The following is an 8118-nucleotide window of genomic DNA, read 5'->3' as shown; positions in this document are numbered from 1 at the left end:
CTCTACTAAAAATACAAAAAATCAGCTGGGCATGGTGGCGCGTGCCTGTAATCCCAGCTACTCAGGAGGCTGAGGCAGGAGAATTGCCTGAACCCAGGAGGCGGAGGCTGCGGTGAGCCGAGATCGTGCCATTGCACACCAGCCTGGCTAACGAGAGCGAAACTCCGTCTCAAAAAAAAAAAAAATATTTATTAAGTGAATAATATATATTAAATGTATTGGATCAGTAATACACACATTAAACATGGTGATGTATTGATGGGTTTACAAAAGTGTTGTGACCAGAGGGTCATAGAAACATAACCCTGTATTTCTCTCAGGAGATGTTTCAGTATTCACTAATTCAGTGTTCTGAGCAGCTCTTAGCCTATAACTACGGCAAATAATGAGAATTGGGTATTTATATACATGCATTTCCTGTACAAATGATAGTATATAGTACACACTGTTCTGTACCTTATATTTTTAAAACAATATTTCTTTTTTTTTTTAAAGTTTTTAGTTTATTAAGCTTCTCGTGAAAAATCCACAACGGCCATAGATAACGTCATTGCAGCACCTTCACTCCTTCGGCTGTGATCCAATCTCCAGCTCACTTTTTGCCCGTGCCAACATTGGCCTTTGCAGTCCCCCTGACTTTCTTCATTCTGTTCTTGCGTTCCTTTCATTGCTTTCTTGAGGTCTTTTTCTTCTCATACAGGCCATGTCTTGCAAGTCTATGTTTGGGTTCATTTTTCTTTACATAATCCAGGGAATCATAAATCATGCCAAAGCCAGTTGTCTTGCCACCACCAAAATGAGTTCTGAATCCAAATACAAAGATGACATCCAGTGTGGTCTTGTACATTTTGGCTAGTTTTTCCCAAATTTCTGTCTTAGGCACTGTTGCCTTCCCGGGGTGAAGGACATCAATGACCATTTGTTGTCTCTGAAGCAGTCAGTTGGTCATGAACTTTCTAGTGTGGATAGTTACTGTGTCGTTCATGATGGCGGCCTATCCTTACACAGCCGGGGAGGAAAAGAGCTAAAACAATATTTCTTAGAGATCATGCTATTAGGTTATATTTGTTCTTTTGAACAGATACCTGATATTCCCCATATGGGTATAGTCTAATTGGTCTAATCAGTCCTCTAGTGATAGACACTTCGGCTTTCTGTTTTTGTTTTTATTTTTTTTAATTGCATATTAGCAAGGTCATTTTTCTATTTTCATTTGGTTATAATTTTTTGGGACATATATACAGATATATATATATCATTTTTTCTTTATCCATTCATCTATTGATGGACATTTAGATTGCTTCCAAATTTTGCCTGTTGTGAATAGTGCTGCAGTAAACATGGGAGTACAGATATCTCTCCAGCATACTGATTTATTTCCTTTGAATATATACCCATTAGGGGGATTGCTGGATCAGATAGTAGTTATATTTGGAAGATTTGAGGAACCTCCATACTGTTTTCCATAATGGCTACACTAATTTACATTCCCACCATCCATGAACAACTGTTCCCTTTACTCCGCATCCTCCCCAACCCTTGTTATCTTTTGTCCTTTTGATCATAGCCAGTGATATCTCATTGTGGTTTTAATTTGCATTTCTCTGATGATTAGTGATGTTGAGCACCTTTTTTCATATACATGTTGCCCATTTGTATGTCTTCTTTTGAGAAATGTCTATTCAAATCCTTTGCTTGTTTGTTTTCTCACTGCGTTATTTGAGTTCCTTATATATTTTGAATATTAACGTCTTATTAGATGTATGTTTTGCAAATATTGTCTCCAATTCTGCAGATTGTTTCTTCACTCTGCTGGCTGTTTCCTTGGCTGTGCAGAGGCTTTTTAGTTTGATGTATTCCCATGTGTCTATTCCTGCTGTCATGGCCTATGCTTTGGCGTTATATCCCAAAAATTATTGCCCAGACCAACATCATAGATCTCCTACTCCATGTTTTCTTCAGTAGTTTTACTGTTTCAGGTCCTACATTTAAATCTTTAATCTATTTTGAGTTGATTTTTACATATGGTGTGAGATAAGAGTCTAATTGCATTCTTCTCCTTGTGGATATGCAGTTGCCCCAGCACTATTTACTAAAAAGACTGTCCTTTCCTCATTATTTGATCTTTGTCAAAAATCAATTGATCATAAATGTGTAGATTTGTTTCTGAGCTCTCCAATCTGTTTCATTAGTCTATGTGTCTGTTCACATGCCAATACCATGCTGTTTTGATTACTATAGCTTTGTAGAATATTTTGAAGTCAGATAGTGTAATGCTTCCAGCCTTGTTCTTTTAGCTCAGGATTGTTTTGGCTATTTGGGGTCTTTTGTGGTTCTACACAAATTTTAGAAATTTTTTTTCTAGTTCTGTGAAAAATGTCATTGGAATTTTTGTAGGGATTGCATTGAATCTATAGATCATTTTGGACATTTTAACAATATTAATTCTTCCAATCCATGAAGACAAGATATCTTTCCATTTATTTGTGCCTTCAATTTCTTTCACTGTTTTATAGTTTTCAGTGTACAAGTGTTTTATCTCCTTGTTTAAATTGATTTCTAAATATTTTTGTACCTATTGTAAATGAGATTTCTTGATTTTTTTTGAATAGTTTGTTAGTGTACTAAAATACTACTATTTTCATATGTTGCTTTTATATCCTGCAACTTTACTGAACTTAGTTATTATTTCTAACAGTTTTTTGGTGGAATCATTAGGATTTTTTATATAAGACATTTGGATTTTATCCTTTCAAAATGTATATCTGATCCTGTCATTGTCTTAAAGTATTTCCATAGCATCCCCTTGCACAGGGGATAAAAATTAAAATCCTTAATATGACCTGCCAGACACTCTCACATAGCTTTCTTGCATCTGCCTGTGTCCCTTCTGTTCCCCACTCATCCCCTGGCATCATCTACCCTCCCTCCTGCCGCCAGACATTTGCACAAGCTTTCCTTCTGGAACATCTTCCTCATCCCTCACCCTTAACCTGGTTTATTCTTTCTTCCAACCTCGACTTCACAGTTCATCTTTTGGTCGCTAGTGTATTGGCCTAATGTAGAACCTGCTATATCAAAGGTGCTCAATACCTTTTTGCTAAACAATTGAAGGCATGAGGCAGGGGGCATGCAGGGAGGGAAGCCAGCTGGTAAGGATTATGTTTTTGTGGGTCTCTTTGGACCAAACACTTGATCTTAAACTCTTCATAGAATAAAAACTATACAGTTTTCTTATCTTCTTTCAGTTTCTCAGGTCTTTATCACTAAAGGGATGTTTGTTTGACTTAGACAAGTGATAATGATGGGAAATCAAACAAGTTCTCCAGAGTAACACTGAGAAGATTGCCAGAACTTTCTGCATCAATCTCTCATCCTTGAAAAAGGGGTGATAATGTCTGGATTTGGCTCGTGAGCAGCACACCTGATGGCACTTAGCACATTCCTGCAAGAGATCCTACCTCCCTTTGACTCCAGCAACCTGTAAGATGTTGATTCTGCCCTTTAAGAATTTTCAGCACATTGGCTCAGAACAAAAGAGGTTTAAATGCAAAGATCCAGTCACAAGTCACCATTCTCTCAACAGGCTTTTTCTTACTCTTTCTCCAGCAAGGAGATGTCTGTTGGCACCCAGCTAAAGACAAGAACACCAAAAAGAAAGTGTCACAGCCAGAGTTTTTGCCGCTACTTCCCAGGGGCTGATCCCCATGACCCTGAGTGAGTAGGAGAGGAGCTCTGTCTGGGCTGTCACCTGACCTTGGGCTTTTTTCTACCTTCGAGTGACTAATTCTATTCTCATGGATTCTCTAACATGATATGAAACTTGCGGTGTAACCCACATCCTTCTCATATGCCAGAGGGCCCACACCCACATCCTCCCCATTGACCACCACTGTTTTCCTCTATTTTTGGTGGTAAGATGAATCAAACTGGCTCGCACAAAATACTTGAGAGAGAAAGAGAGAGCGAGATTACACTCTTGATCTCTTATATCCAAAATTCAACCACTTCTTGCCACCTGCCATCTACCTCCCAGGTCTGAACTGTCTTCGTCTCTCACCTGGTTTATTGCAATACCCCCAGCTGATCTTCCTGTTTTTACCTTTATGCCCTCAATATTTCTCCTTTTTAGCATAAATATATCACATATATTGCAAGGGCTATACTTATACGAAAAAAAACTGTGCATTTATCTGAAATTCACCTCGACACCGTGTAGTTTTATTTGCTGACTCTGGTAACCCTATTCTTCAGCAACCAGAGTCATCCTTTTAAAATACAAATCAGGTCGGGTGCAGTGGCTCACACCTGTAATCCCAGCACTTTGGGAGGCCAAGGCGGGTAGATCACCTGAGGTCAGGAGTTCAAGACCAGCCTTGCCCACATAGTGAAACTCCATCTCTACTAAAAACACAAAAATTAGCCAGATGTGGTGGTGGGTGCCTGTAATTCCAGCTACTTGAGAGGCTGAGGCAGGAGAATCACTTGAACCCAGGAGACAGAGATTGCAGTGAGCCGAGATTACACCAGTGCACTCCAGCCTGGGCAATAGAGCAAAACTAAGTCTCAATAAATAAATAAAATACAAATTAGCTTGTATCATTCCTCTGCTCAAAATCTGCCAGTAGCTTCCTGTCTTCGCTCAAAGTGCTAACAAAGCCCGAGTCCTTACAGAGATCTGCCTTCCTCAGGGCCTCTAGGCTCTCCTCTCCTTCTCACTCTCATCTACTCAATCCAGCCACCATGAGCAAGAAGTAAAGTTCTACTCTATGTGACAGATTTTGGGGCTGTCTGCTACCTCCTCCGGAGGAGAGGCTTTGCTTTGGTAGCAGACAGTCCCAAAATCTGTCACATAGAGTAGAACTTTACTTCTTGCTCATGCTACATTTCAAAAATGAATTGGGAGTGGCTCTGCAATTGAGCGTCTCAGAGATCTGGGTTGATAGAGGCTTTTCTGAAGTATGGTTGCATCATCTGGTCAGCCCTTCAGAACAGGAAAAGAGAGAGATGAAGAGACACACACTGGTGCTTAAAGGCATCAGGCCAGAAGTGAAGACCATCACTTTCACTCATAGTTCATTGACCAAAATCCGTCACATGGCTCCACACAGTTTCCAGAGGCCTAGGAGAGGCAGAGGGCCTATAGTTATTCTGTAAAAAAGTAATGTCTCTTCCCAGCCACAATTGTGGGGATGGAGAGGGGAGTCATACCTTCCCCAAAGGTATGGGGTCTATTCAGAGATAGATTACTATCTACTCACCCATTCCACCTCCCAGAGCTTGCAGAACTCAAATCAGCCCTGGCTTACACAAGACAAAGAGATCCAATATGAGCCAGCTCCAAGCACCTGAACCAGGCCAAATGGCAGGATGATTTCCTGGGCAAGGCAGGCACCAATTTTGCCTTCCTCTCCACTCCCTGATCCCAAACCTGCTAGAAGCATTGCAGACCTACAGCCAGACCATTAAAAACTCTCTGAGCTATCAGTAATACTCAATGACATCAAAAAGAAGAGTTTCTTCCTTCTTTTAGATTATTTCCCTAGGATAAATTCCCAGATGTGGAATAACTGGCTCAAAGTATAAAAATATTTGTATGGCTTAATCAAGTTGGCAGAGTGCTTTCCAAGATTTATTTGCATGGTGAATAAGCAGTCTATCATATCTATTCCTTGTGCTGTCACCAAGATAGGGAGTGATTATTTTAGATTTTGCCATTCTGATAAGCAAAAATCATATTTTTTCTTTAATTTGTATTTATGTGATTATAGCAGGCTTTAATCTTTTGCCACATTTGTTTATAACAATGTTTCCACTTGTGTGATTTGTGAGCACAGATGTTGGCGTACGTACTTACTCAAGCCTTAATTTCTTAAACCAATTTTTAGAAGTTCTTTATGTAACAAAGATGTTAGTTTTCTGTCTGTGGTAACAGCAGCATTGCATCTACCCCTTACCACTCTCATTCTGGTCTCTTTGATTTTTCATTTTGGTTATTTTATTTTCATTGTTTTTGTTGTAGTGAAGAAGTTTTAAATTTGTATTTATCCAAATTTGTCAGTCTTTTCTTTTGTGGTTTCTTCCTTTTCAGTTTTCACTTCAAAGCTTGCAAATACATTCCGTGTTCTGAAATTTAATTAATATTTGCTTCTATTTTCTTCCCTTTGCCTTCTATGATTTGGTTTTTTGACATTTAAATCTGTAATCCAAATGAAATTTAGTTTAGAATTATGCCATTTATTTTTCCAAAAAGTAGGAAGTATAAGACTTCCTGCAATTCCTTAAGCCAAACAAATAAACAAATAAAAGTGAAGTTTGTCCAAAAGTATCATGGTTCATGTGAGGACTGGGTTGGGCCTGAAATAGAATTTTTATTTAGTTCTCTTGAACCCTTAGTGTTTCTGAAGAATAGACAGGGTTGGAAATGGCCCATCTGAATAACCTCTTTTCCATCAGGTCCTCTTTAGAGGACACAGAATGAAGTCCAACTGCTAAAATTCTTATTTTATTTTATTTTATATTTGAGGCAGGGTCTCGTGACATTACTCAGGCTGGAGTGCAGTGGCGCAATCTCAGCTCACTGCAACCTCTGCCTCCTGGGTTCAAGGAATTCTCATACCCCAGCCTCCCAAGTAGCTGGGAGTACAGGCATGCGCCATCACACCTGTCTAATTTTTATGTTTTTAGTAGAGACAGGGTTTCACCATGTTGCCCAGGCTAGTCTCTAACTCCTGACCTCTAGTGATCTACCAGCCTAGGCCTCCCAAAGTGCTGGGATTACAGGGGTGAGCCACCACACTGACCCTTCTTTTTTTGTTTTTTTCGTTGTTGTTTTGTTTTTTTGAGTGTAGCATCTACAGGGTTGATAGCTGTTGGAGGGGATGGGGATGGTTAGGGCAGGTGCCTTTGTTTCCGGATTCATGAGGTTTTCCTTTTCTTGAGCTGTCTATAACAGTGAATGGGGTTTTATGTTACAGGCTAATATTGTGATTTGCATTATCAGGTACATTCAGTTTTCTGCATTGAGAAGGCTGTGTAGCTGTAGTCCATAGCAAATCCTTTCAAAGTGAAGACCAGGGCGGGGGGGATGGAGATAGCAAACCACCATGGCATGTATGTACCTATGCAACAAGCCTGCAGGATGCAGGATGTGCACATGTATCCCAGAGCCCAAAGTACAATTTAAAAAAAAATGAAAACTGAGTAGGGGATGGACCCAGGACATGTATGGGGGCCAGGTTGTTCATTACAAAGAACAAACACTGACTTTGATTTTTTTGTCTGTTCAGGTTTTTTTTTGTTTGGCTTTCTTTTCTTTTCTTTTTCTTCTTCTTCTTCTTTTTTTTTTTTTTTGAGGCAGAGTCTCACTCTTTCACACAGGCTGGAGTGCAGTGGCGTGATCTTAGCTCACTGCAACCTCCACCTCCTGAATACAAGTGATTCTTCTGCCTCAGCCTCCCAAGTAGCTAGAATTACAGGTGCACACCACAATGCCCAGCTAATTTTTGCATTTTTAGTAGAGACAGGGTTTTGCCATGTTGGCCAGGCTAGTCTTGACCTCGTAATCTTGGGGGATCCACCCACCTTGCCCTCTCACAGTGCTGGGATTATAGGTGTGAGCCACTGCACCTGGCCAATTTAATTTTTTTAATTTTTGTGGGTACAAAATAGGCATATATATTTATGGGCTATATGAAATATTTTGATACAGGATGGAAATATTTTGATACAGGATGGATGGATATTACTCATACAATAAGTAATAATCACACCAGAATAAATAGGGTATCCATCACCTCAAGCATTTGTCATTTCTTTATGTTACAAACATCCTAATTATACCCTTTTAGTTATTTTAAAATGTGCAATAAATTATTGTTGGCTGTAGTCACTCTGTTGTGCTATCAAATACTAGATCTTATTCATTTTATCTGACTGTATTTTTGTACTCATTAACCATTTCTACTTCTACCAGCACCCCATCACCGCCTCCACTACCCTCCCTAGCCTCTGGTGTCCATCATTCTATTCTCTATCTCCATGAGTTCATTGTTTTAATTTTTAGATCTTGCAAATGAGTGAGAACAGGCAAAGTTCTTCTTTCTGTGTCTAGCTTAT

General features: G+C 39.5%; 1 pseudogene; it reads right to left on the bottom strand.

Annotated features, from left to right (window-relative positions):
* Nucleotides 1–564: 564 nt before the first annotated feature.
* On the bottom strand, nt 565–985 carry LOC108287365 (annotated as a pseudogene).
* Between the last annotated feature and the right edge of the window lie 7133 nt (nt 986–8118).

The sequence above is a fragment of the Cebus imitator genome, unplaced genomic scaffold (assembly GCF_001604975.1).
Source record: "Cebus imitator isolate Cc_AM_T3 unplaced genomic scaffold, Cebus_imitator-1.0 Scaffold340, whole genome shotgun sequence".
NCBI classification, from domain to species: Eukaryota; Metazoa; Chordata; class Mammalia; order Primates; family Cebidae; genus Cebus; species Cebus imitator.
The sequence above is the reverse complement of the archived record's forward strand: the minus strand, read 5'-3'. Positions and strand labels throughout refer to the sequence as shown.